Source organism: Medicago sativa, chromosome 6, assembly GCF_051527215.1.
Source record: "Medicago sativa cultivar Bolivia chromosome 6, Bolivia_mono, whole genome shotgun sequence".
Lineage (NCBI taxonomy): Eukaryota > Viridiplantae > Streptophyta > Magnoliopsida > Fabales > Fabaceae > Medicago > Medicago sativa.
The window spans coordinates 57537525-57550059 of record NC_140754.1 but is presented as its reverse complement, the minus strand read 5'-3'; the positions used below and the strand labels follow the sequence as shown (position 1 = coordinate 57550059).

The 12535-nt window shown below is 32.1% G+C and overlaps 1 long non-coding RNA gene across 2 annotated transcripts; it reads right to left on the bottom strand.

The window, feature by feature from the left end:
- Positions 1-3547: 3547 nt before the first annotated feature.
- Positions 3548-5641, bottom strand: LOC146915876 (uncharacterized). 2 transcript variants are annotated; one of them, XR_015014791.1, is made up of 3 exons: positions 5603-5641; positions 4876-4937; positions 3548-3729 (listed from the first exon to the last, which is right to left on the bottom strand). It is a non-coding gene; the product is annotated as an uncharacterized LOC146915876 (long non-coding RNA). The 2 variants fall into 2 exon arrangements; XR_015014790.1 differs by lacking the exon at positions 4876-4937 and having other exon boundaries at positions 5603-5635.
- Positions 5642-12535: the final 6894 nt, after the last annotated feature.

Sequence of the window (12535 nt, the reverse complement as noted above, 5' to 3'; positions counted from 1 at the left end):
TTTGATTTTGGTTGTAGAATTTCGTGCTTAATTTTGTTGACATGATTATGTACATGAATTGAATGTTAATTGCGTTGTTGTTGAATTTGTATGTCAAAATGGGTAGATATGAACATGATATGTTTTTGTATGAAATTGATGATGAATGAAGTTGTGGTTGTTGAATTGTTGATGAATTCATGTTCAAATGTTGTTGTTGTTGCTTTAACATGTGTTGTTGATGAATTGATGCAATGGGTATCATTGAAATGATGAATTATGATGAGATTTGTTGTTGTTGTTCAAATTGGTGAAGTTTATGTTTTCATGTGAAGGACCCAAATGAAATTTTGAAATATGAGGTTGTTGGCTGTGTTTTTGATATTGTTGGTTGAATTGGACTTGGTAGAATTTCTATTTTCATGTGGTGGTTGTGTTAGTCGAATCGTTTGGGAGAAAACGGGTTTTTCGTGTGAAATATCGATGTTTAAGTGTTTTTGCAAAAGAAATGATTATGTGAGGTTTGGGAGAAATGATTTTGGGATGGTTGAAACTTGAATTTTTCTGTAGATTATGATAGAGCTAAGTGTTAGGAGAATGTAGGCGAAAACGGCATCGGAAACGGATTAACGGTTTGGCTTTTATGCGCGAAAACGTGAAGGTTAAAAAAATCTGCTACCGTTCACGCGTTACCGTTTCAGAAGCACCGTTCACGCTCTACCGTTTTCAGAAGCACTGTTCAGAAGCGGTTACTATTCAGAAGCGGTTACTGTTCAGAAGATGCTACTGTTCAGAAGCGGTTACTGTTCATACAGCGCACCTGTTCAGTGTTCTTGCGTCTTTTTCTCACATTTTTGTTTTGATTTGGCTTTCGACGTAAACATGAAAGTTGTAGAGAATTTTGTTAGCTTTCCAGAGGCTTTGGTTTGACTTGAAAATGATTTTTAGATTGTGAGTTATGAGGAAAATACTCCAAGGAGGTCTTCAGGAAATTTTACGAAAAATCCGCATAACTATTTCTAAGTCAACCCAAACCTCATGGATTGTTTCCTAACTTTAAACTTGAGTTTTATGAGTTCAATTAAGGTGTTTAATGGTATTTAAACTATGGTGTGATGGATCTAACTTGTTTTGATTTGAAAATGGAAATTTCTTGAAAAGTGATAAAGTGAGACGAACTTTGTGAATTTCATGATTTCGTCGCATTGGGCCGGTGAAACATAACTGTATCCTCTACTGTACTTATAAGTAGCCTCGAGGTATGCTTAGTTGAGGCATTGAATCTTGTTTACTTGGTTTTGGCCTAAATGCTCAATTATTTCTAAAGTAGTGATTCTTAGAGATGAAATTTGTTGGAAATGTTTTTAAGAGCCGATTGCTTTATGTGTCCTTGTGGATAGTTGATATAATTTACGTGGAGATGATTGATGACGTATATATGTGATAACTATATGTTGATTGAATTATGGATGTTGTTGGTGATTGTATATATGTCAAGTGGTGGTGAATTGTCGATTGCATATATACTAAATATTGGTGATGATGAGGTGATTATTGTTTGTGTGAACATATGCATTTGTAGTTGAGTCATATGTTCATTCATTCATGACTGATGGTGGCGGATTTTATATCCAATTGAGGTGATTACGATGTTTTTGTTGCATCGAAGGTGACGACCTTGAGGTGATTTGGTACCACATGCATGTATGTGTCAAGTTTAGGCATATCACATTGCATGAGTCTTGTTTGTCGTATTGAATGGTGGATGTTGATTGATGAGTGTGCTTTGTAAATACATACTTGTAATGATTGAAGTTGTTATATGACTATGTATGTGGAGGTTAAATGTTAAATGAGATTTGAACTGTTTTATATATGTCAAGTTATATTTATTGATTATGATTGATGTAATACTAACCTCCAGTGGTTTTGACCGCCTACCTGTCTGTATGGATGGGTAGATGTTGCGCAGGGTTAGTCGCTTGGTGAGTTGCTTGTTGGATGTTTGGATAACGGGAGCTTTCTCCGCTGTCGTGTCTTAGAGTAGGACGGGCTCTGATTAGGTTGAGTCAGTGTCTGTTAGTTGAGTTGGACTTATTTTATTTACTTGAGATGTATTCATTGTTGAGATTTGGAGAACTTTATGTTGATGTAGTTTGACCATGGCATATGTATTGATTTCATATGGAGATGTATGATTTTATATTCGCTGCGACTGTGAAGGTTTATATATATGCATGTTGAGATTTTGGATTATGTGAGACGTAGCATCTAATTCTTGAATATTTGCTATATTCGCATGTTTTATTGCTTTAATAGAATTAGGGCGTTACATAAAATATGCATCAATATATTCTACACGACGTTAATTATTTTACCCATAGGCTTACATATTCAGGCTTATCAGGGTAGTTTTACAAACACCTACAAGTTAAAGTACGTCATACTTAAGTGTCAAACTAATTAAACATAAGGAGAGATAACTAGTCCTTCGATTCCTATGGTTGTCCTACTTATTCATGTGTATATCAGTGTTTGGGATGCCCTATCCAGCTCCCAAACTGCATCACCTAGTTCCTCCAAACACTCAATCTTGCGGGTTCCCGAGTGATTCAGTAACTCTCCCGGCATCATCTAAGGGTGAAATACTCGCACACAAGGTTAACTAAATGCTAATAATATTACATGATGATATATAATATTTTATAGTTACAAGTAATGTTTTTCAAATAAATAAATATATAACACAATTATACATGTAATTTCTTTCACTATTAAATCCTGCAAAAATTAAATAACCACGTAGAAATTAAATAATCACAAGAAAATATAAATCAATTGAGAACACAAAAATTTATGGCAATCACGCACATCAAAGTTAGTCAAAAACAAAGATCACTTAACACTTTATCATAATCAATATAAAGGTTATAGTTTTGACTTGTTAGTAGCATCTTGGTTAAACCTACTCCATGGAGACCTCTATTATGAGTGTAAGGCCGTCTCAACTGCCATAACATGATTGTTTGCAATGAGTAGATATATAATCTCTACTCCAACCATTCTGGCCCGATCGCTGCACCTTATTATAGATAGTCCTGCACAGTCAGGTATCACACCTTCGGGTATTATGATTTCCTCCAGTTAGAGAAGCTATCACTAACTATTGGTAGGAGTTCAAAACGCATGTGATCCCCAGAAGGTCTGTAGTCGACCCAACAGAACCTATCCTCAGTCTTATATACGTTATCGTATTATAAGAAACAACCTGTATTACTCTTTACAAAATTTATTAGTTATGTAAATCTTCAACACAACTATTTTCATCAACAATCAACTTAACAATTTAATTGTCAAAAGTCATAAATGTACCTTAAGAGAAATTTCTTCAAATAAAATTAATAATAATAACTGTGAGTTAGTTATAAGATAAATAAATTAAGAAAAATATATTATATATACTTACAATACCACGTTTAACTGATTACTTATCATATATATATGTATGCATAATATTTAGAATGTTTTCTAGAAATTCTTCTTTCTAATTACTGTCCATTTCAATAAATAATATAAATAATCAAATTTGCTCATTAATAATATATATTTAAAACAGATTAATACTACAATTAAATACACAAATTTTCTTAATCTCATGTGATAATATACATATATATCTTGGGCGTTCTCTAAAGTATATCCCCTTACCTTTCAGCTTTTCAAAACTTGAGTAATCACCTTCTTCAACACCTAATTACTCATCAAAATAATTTTCTCTTAACTAACTATCATTGAAATAAACACTAAATTTATTAAATAAATTCTAAAGACAATTTTCCAATAGCTATGATGAACTATTTTATTCAAATGGTGTCAGTAGTGATTATTCTTTCTTACTTAAAATAACTTTTGAATTTTAACATGATGGATTTCTACTATTTTTAACCAAATCTTCCAAAAATAATTATGAGTTATCAAACTTTAAAAATAAATTCTAATACCTACCATTTATTTATATAGTTTCTAGTGCCTAATTGATAAACAAAACATTAACCGTAGATTATTTTATTTATCTATATCAATAGATACAGCTTAATTAAATATACATAATTAATATAGTCATGTTTAAACTCCTAAATGTGTAGTAAGAATTTAATAAATAAATTCCTGTTACTAATCTAAAAAAAAATGACTATTCCATTTTAATCAACTCTATCACTAAAAATATGGCTAAGTTAGAACATAACTCATTATTTTTGTAAATTTGTGAAGATCTAGTGAGATTTATAGTTTTGGTTCTCTAAGGCATAAGTAAAATATTAATTTCAACAAAAGTTTATTGAAGACCAAACTATTTTCTAGGGTGAGGTTTAGCATGGGAAAGGAAACTTCTTTCCCATGATGGGAAAGTTAAAGCACAACCACAGATATATTATTTGTTTATTTCGACGGCTGAGATTTATTACCTGTTAACTTTTTGATAGGTCTATCAAACAAAAACTGTGGCCCCGCCTCATAATTAAATAACTTTTTCTCATTTGTTTGAAGTAATGGTTTTTTTTTTTAAGTTATGGGCTTTATACGCCCCTGCTCTGTTTGAGAAATAATGGAAAGCCCATGTTCACAATTTGCTTCCTGGTAAATGCATTGTTGTCGTATAGCAAATGCACACTTCCAGTTTTCTCTTCATCATCAAAACAACTTGTCCCATATATTAATTGTAATTGAATAGTAGTGTAAACTTAATGTTTGAGTTGAGTGGACAGGTTGAGTTTGACAAGAAAATAAAGGAAACAAATAGATCTGAAGAGCTAATTCAATATGTTTTCATGAGAGTGGAAAACATTATACGAATGACAATTTTTTTTTTAGAATTTTTTTTCACAACTTGCTTACCGTCATCAATTTTTGTTCATAGGGGATGAGCTTTGTCTTCATTTTTTTGTGTGCAGGTAGATCTACAATTTAGAACATAAAAAGAAAATTAAGAAACTCTTGTTCTTGACTTCATCTGAAGTTAATATGATCATTTTGAGAAAGGTTGTGGTTGCTATGATTTTCCAGATTTGGACATTTTATTGTCATGGTTATATAAATTTGAGCTTTAGAAAGAAAAATTGGTGAAGATGAAGATTCCTTTGAAGAACACATGAAGATGAATATTTAAAGTTTTAATTGAGAAAATAATTTGAGCTAATATGTTAACTTGGGTTTCAATGTTATGTTCTGTAATCTTTAAGAAGAAGAAGAGTTCACGTTTAATCTTTAAGAAGAGTTCACGTTTTAATGCTTAGGTGTACTTTGTGTTGTTGTGAGAAAATGGAGAGGTGCGGTAGTAATGTTACAAACAACATTAAAAAACTAAACTGAGTTTTTTTTTTTTTTTTTTTGGATATAACAAGTTAAAACTGACAACTGTCCTGGAGAAAGGGACTTTCCCATGGTGGGAAAGAAGTTTCCTTTCCCAGGCTAAATGGCACCATTTTCTAGTGGTTAGCTAAGTTACAAGAAAGAACTTTTTGGACAAAATAATACAAATAAAACAAAGGAATAAAAGAACTAGTTTGTTTTTGGACTATTAAACAAAGTAGTTAAATAGAGTAAGAAAGAACTAAGAGTTTACCTTAGTTTTTGTTCTGCTATATGGTATGTGCAGGCTTGTGATTAACAAAGAGTGCAAGTTGCCTATTTATAGCAAAACAGGTGAAGTCTTTTGTGGTGCAAAGAGTGCCACGTTTTCTAGTTAAATGGATGTAAAAGATATACTCAAGTTTCTACTTTAGTAAGCTCATGCATTCTGCCACGCCATTTCTCATAATAGATAAGCCCCACGTTAGTACTTCTTATCAGTATCCTATACATTCTTATCCAATATTGTTTATTAAAATAAAAATAAAACATCATAAATAATATAATCAATAATATAATTCAATCATATATATTTTTCTGGTTTCAAAAATATATTTATTTATTTATTTCGGTAATAAAATTTATACAGTCGAGCAAATCGCTGTCCGAAATTCGGTAGAATTTTAAGCCAAAATTTTTAACATAGCCTGTTATAATATTATAGTACTAATATATAACATTATTTTTCCTAAATTCACTCTCTAGAAAACAATTTAATTATCAGTTAATTCAAAGTAAAATACCGCAAAAACACACTAAATAATGCATAAAAAAATAGGGTGACACATTTTACACTTCCCCATCTATATAAACGATTGCATGCCCATAATATCTGCTATCATCATTTTTATGTCAAAACAGTTTCAACTTAACAATGGAAAGTGATGCACAAACTCTGTTAGCATTGCACTGCTTGAAGGGTACGAATAACACAACAAAATCTAACCATGTTTTGTTTGATATTTATGTTTTTGGTTCCATTTTGATGTTTTTGAATTATCTTTTCATTTTAATGCAATTTATGGTATTATCTTTCCAGTTTAATGTACTATCTTTTAATTTTAATGCACTTTATGGTATTGAAAATGTTTCTTCATTTGACTATTAAATTAAATGCAATTTATGGATGATTGTTTACCAGTAATATAAATTGTGAATAAAAACCCTTATGCAGCCATGAAAATGAACTACTAAACTAAAGGTATTTGATCAAATCTCGACGTTAAAATTAACAGTACAGTGCATAAGACAACATAATTCATATTCATAACTAAATTCTTATATAAAAATATGAGTTCAAAATTTTGATAACTCACGCATATAAACATCTGCACAAAATCATAATTCTCAGATTAATTATAGACAGCAAGTCCAGATCGTGTAGATGATGTTACTTCATAACATTTTATGAAACAGATATGTTATTTTATAAGACACTTTTCATTCTAACACTCCTTCAGCAATGCATATTGTATAGATATGAAAATCATATTATGAAGGTAATTTCAAATAAGTAACTTTGTTTAACAAAATAATGATCAGAATCTTCATTTTGTATTTTTCGTTTTCCATAGAAAATTATGATGTCACTTTTTTAATTCTCTCCATTTGTCTTATGCAGTAATTTAGTATCAAAGACAATGAAAGGATTTGTGCAGATTTTCTTCCACGTAGTGAATATCATTTTGATGCTGGTGGACGTGCATGCATGTCTTTTGAAGAGTCACATAAATTGTATTTGTATGAGTATTGTTAGTATATACATAGTCACCTCAATTAATATCTCATTTGGTGTAGGTGTTTTGTGAATTTATTGCTCAGCTGTTATAATCTAAAAGGTCACCAGAAAAGCATTGATGATTGTGTGGCCCAATATAAGGTTAGTAATGCGCGTGCAATGCCTGAGAAACCAAAACTAAATTTTGTAGCGTGCAGACAATTTACACAGTTACTTACACAGTCATAATGCTTTGAGTTTTCCAATTAATCATTTATCAAGTGTGCCACAATCCCATATGCTTTAATAGTGAGTTAAAATATCAACTGTATTGCCTTTTCACTTACCACCTATCAATTAACTAGCGTGCTAATATTGTTAAATGTCCATGCACGTTATTTTGGATTTTTCAAAACCAAAACCGGACAAGTGTTATCTTCCTTTAAGTACAAATCCTGAAGCCAACAACACATTTAACTCTTAACTATATAAGTGGGGCTTAGTTGTGAGAATACAACTATTCTATTCTTTTAGCACATTTCGGTTTCTTTCAGTTGATAAGATGGCAAACATTTTCACCCACATCTCAACCGTGACAGGTGGGAAGAAGGATTTGAAGTTGATTGTACGTGTGGCCGATATATGGCTCATCCGTGATAAGGAAAATCCAGACGAGATGGAGAGAATACTAATACGACCTCAAATGTTGTTTATCATGAAGTCTTTAGTAATGTATCTTGATGGTTAAAGTTCAAACATTTTTGTTATGTATTTATTTTGTTGATATTATTGTCGTAGAAGGGAACATATTTTTTAATTTTTATAAAACTTATATTAACTATATATGTTTACATTGTTGCGACTTATTCGATTAACTTCTACACGGTAGGACCCGTGCGGTAGCACGGGTCAAAGAGTCTAGTTATTAAAGTTTAACCCCTCTTGCATCCCCCAACCCTAATTTTAACCTAGATTTTCCCCTCCCTTTCCAACGCAATAAATTCTCACATTTGACCTTCTCATCCCTTTGTCACGCAATAAATGTCATTCATTTCAAATTCAAAAATTCCCTCCTCATTTAAATGCAATTGTTTGACCTCTTCATTTAAGATCAATCCCTTAATTACTCATTTGCCACACATTAAATGATCCTATGCCATTCATTTCAAATTTGAAAATTCTCTCCTTATTTAAATGCAATTGTTTGACCTTCTCATTTAATATCAATCTCTTAAATGCTCCTTTGCAACACCTTAAATGTACCTTTGCCATTCATTTCAAATTCAAAAAATTCTCTCCTTATTTAAAGGCAATCGTTTGACCTTCTAATTTAAGAGCAATAGTGCCTCTTACATCAACATTAAAACGTTTAACGTTGGCTTCCCACTCAGTTCTATTTTCCCAACGTGACTCTTCTCCATACAAATTAAAACTCGCATAAATGTAAATCTCTAATTGCTTGCCATTCCCCTTCACACAGTAGTCGTATACCTAACATTTGATTCAATCATGACTGATCGTGCAGTAGAAACCTTGCTCTCCTATCACTGCCTAACCGACATATATATAATTCTACATAGTTTCTCAACGTCATTCTTTATTTTGACGTTTTTTGACAGATTCTTTGTATTGTTTGTGTGTAGCACCATGGATTCGGAACCCAGTCACGGAGGTTGACAAGATTATCAATTCCCTACGGTTGAAGTATAGAACATACACACTAGAATTTGGAGTCAATTGCGTTAGTTTATCGTTTATCTATAATATGTTGTCTTATTATTTTGTATTATCTTAGTCTTTTGAATAATAATATTGTTCTGTATGGATGCAGGGAGCGGTGATGATAACTAATTGTTTCGGGTCTGATTTTAGCGATGAATCGACCAATATGTTGTGTTTACCGATAAGCATAATGAGTTCGAAATCAGAGTAGAGTGGATTAAAGGGAGCATATTTTTGACCAAAGGATTGGCTGCTTTACGAGATTTTTATGACATCAGCTTCGGTGCATGGTTTATTTTAGTTTTCATGGCCCTAGGTAGTTTTCAGATAAAAAAAATTAAGAGACAAAATCAAAAGGAAGATAAACATTCCTATGTTTGTCCCTCCAATGAGATTTGTTGTCGAGAAAAGTGGCTTCCCTCAGTTTAACCATCATGGTTTTCCAGCTTTTGTTTACGATCTATCCTACCATCACGATCCTGCTAAGTTTGAAATATTTTATGAGAAGCATAGAACATCTTTTGATGTGACTTCTGGTCTTGTGGTAAGCAGAGTGTTGTTTTCATTCGTTAAACGTTATTTATGATGGATCTTCACTGATTATCTTACTGTTGTCTTAGGTGCTGGATTACAAGGGTTTTGGAGAGCAGTGTTTGGACAAAAAGACAACTACATTGTCTCTTATAGATGATTGCGTGATCAAATGTGACTGTGTTGTTGTTTTTGGAACTGTGTCTGACCAACACTGCAGAATCGGGGGGTCAATGGAAGACAGTGGTGGATGCTAAAAGGATTCAATCCGGTTCGTACTTCATAATTGGTTCTCCAACGCCTGGAAATCACAAGTTTGTCTACTTTAGTACTAGACGTCTAAGTCTTTGTTTTAATCAATCAAATAATTTTAGTTTGTCATTAAAAATAAAATAAATTGTGGTTCATTTATGTCAATGTTGTTGTCTATCAACACTTTAATGTGTTGTGTTTCAACATTTTGCTCTATAATAATGTCATTTTTAATGGTACCAGAATTATATATAATGTTTCCCTTTTTTCCGTTAAAAATTATGGCTAACTTTGTCATTTTTGTTTAATTATTTGGTATCAAGGACAATATAGTATTCTATGCAAACTTTAATGTTGAGTTTCCACAAACAAGCAAAATGTCCATATAATTTGTTGATTGTCAATGAATGTTGTTGATTCCAAACCCTAATTGTACCCTAATTTGCGCCCTCCCTTTGCCTCACATTAAATACTCCTAAAATATTATCCTATTCATCATTTGACCTATTCATTTAAAAGCAATTCCATCATAATGATGGCATTGATGATTGGGTAATATTCGTTGTTGATTGCCAATGATTACAATTATTATGATTGTAACCCAAACTTAGCCCTAAATTATGCTCTTCCTTTGCCACACATTTAATGCTCATATATTACCTTCTCAAACAAGAAAAACGATAATAAGATTGTGAAGTAATCATCCATTCTTTTTGTGATTCAAAAATTCCCTCCCATCACCCTTCATAACATAGTTTGACCTTTTTCATTCAAAAGCATCACCATTCAAATAACTGATTATTGTGTAGTTAATGTTGTTGATTGTCAATAAATGTTGTTGATTCCAAACCCTAATTGTACCCTAATTTGGACCCTCATTTCGCCTTGCATTAAATACTCTTAAACTCTTATCTTAATCATCATTTCATCTACTCATTTAAAAGCAATGCACCATCATAATGATGGTGTTGATGATTGTGTAATAATTGTTGTTGATTGCCAATGACTACAGTTATTATGATTGTAACCCAAATTTATCCCTAATTTGTGCTCTTCCTTTGCCATGCATTTAATCCTCATTTGACCTTCTCAAACAAGCAAAATGATAATAAGATTGTGAAGTATTCATCCATTTTTTTTGTGATTCAGAAATTCCCTCCCATCACTCTTCATAACATCCTTTGATGTTTTTCATTCAAAAGCGTCGCCATTCAAATAACTGATTATTGCGTAGTTAATGTTGTGTGATTGCCAATGAATGTTGTTTATTCGAAACCCTAACTGTACCCTAATTTGTGCCCTCATTTTGCCTCGCATTAAATACTCCTAAGCTCTTATCATAATCATCGTTTGAACTACTCATTTAAACGCAATTCCATCATAATGATGGCATTGATGATTGTGTAATAATTGTTGTTGATTGCCAATGACTGTAGTTATTATGTTTGTAACCCAAATTTTGCCCTAATTTGCGCTATGCCTTTGCCACGCATTAAATACTCCAAATCTCTTATCCTAATCATCATCCATACATTTCAAATTCAAAAATTCTCTCCCATCACCATTAATGACATTGTTTAACATGCTCATTTAAGAGAAATGCCATCATATTGTGCTGATAATTGCGTAATAAATGTTGTTAAATGCCAATGACTGCAGTTATTATAATGTCAACTATAATTTTACCTTAACTCGCCCACTCCCTTAGCCAATCATTAAATAATAAAAAACTATTTTCCCAATCATCGTCCATTCATTTGAAAATCAACACTACCTCCTATCATCATTTATAACATCGTTTGAATATCTCATTTAATGTTGTTGATTGCCAATGATGGCAGTTATTATGGTGTCAATTCTAATTTTTTCCTTACTTGCGCCCTTTATTAGCCACAAAATAAATCCTAATAAACTCTTTTCGTAATCATCATTCAATTGATAGAAAATCAAACATTTCCCTCTCATCATCATTTATAATATCGTTTGAATTTCTCATTTAAAAGCAATGCCATCATATTGTGCTCATTGTTACGAAATTAATGTTGTTGATTGACAATGAATGTACCTATGAGCCATTTAAGGGACATGTACCATTTACGTCTTTAATGTAGGTACAATGCACCCCAAACTCATTAAATATATTAGTTTTGTGGTCAACCTGTCATTTGTTGCCTATCTATATATACCGAGTAAGATCATTTTCATCAGCACCGTATACCTACCAGCACCTCAAGCAAATACAAATCAGATTTTTGTATTCCAATTATGGCAAACACTTACACTTCTCTCTTGGCAGTCACTGGAGGGAAAAAATCTGATGATGAAGGTGCGCGTAGCGCATATTTGATCTGTGCTAAATAAGGATGACCCCAATATCATTGAATTCATGAATGTGGCGTTGGTCTGTGCCATATCTGATGAAGGTGCGCGTAGCACATATTTAGTTTATGATTCATCTGAATTAAAATCCTTCCCATGGTATGATTTACGTAATGAAGACTTATTATATGACTTATTTCATTGTCATCTTATGAAAGCTTTTAGATTTTTCTTAGTGTTTACTAGAAATATGACACGACGTGCATCAGCACGGGTCGGTGTTCTAGTATATCTAAATGATAGACAATGTTGCAAGTAGCTCTGATTAACCCTAATCCCACCTTTTTTTTTTATTAACTTAAAAAATCTTAATGTAAAAATGCTTTAGCAAGATTCAGACCTGAGAGCTACTAGCCTCATCTCAACATTTTGACCACTAAGCCACATGTAACTTTCTTGATTTAGTTATGCTTCCATTATTTGATATGCAATATCAAATGCTCTTTTTAACACACCATTAAATCCCTTTTTTGTTTCCCACTATCACATTATCCATAATCCACTAACCACCTATGAATTTCTACTAACACAACTCACAAGATTATT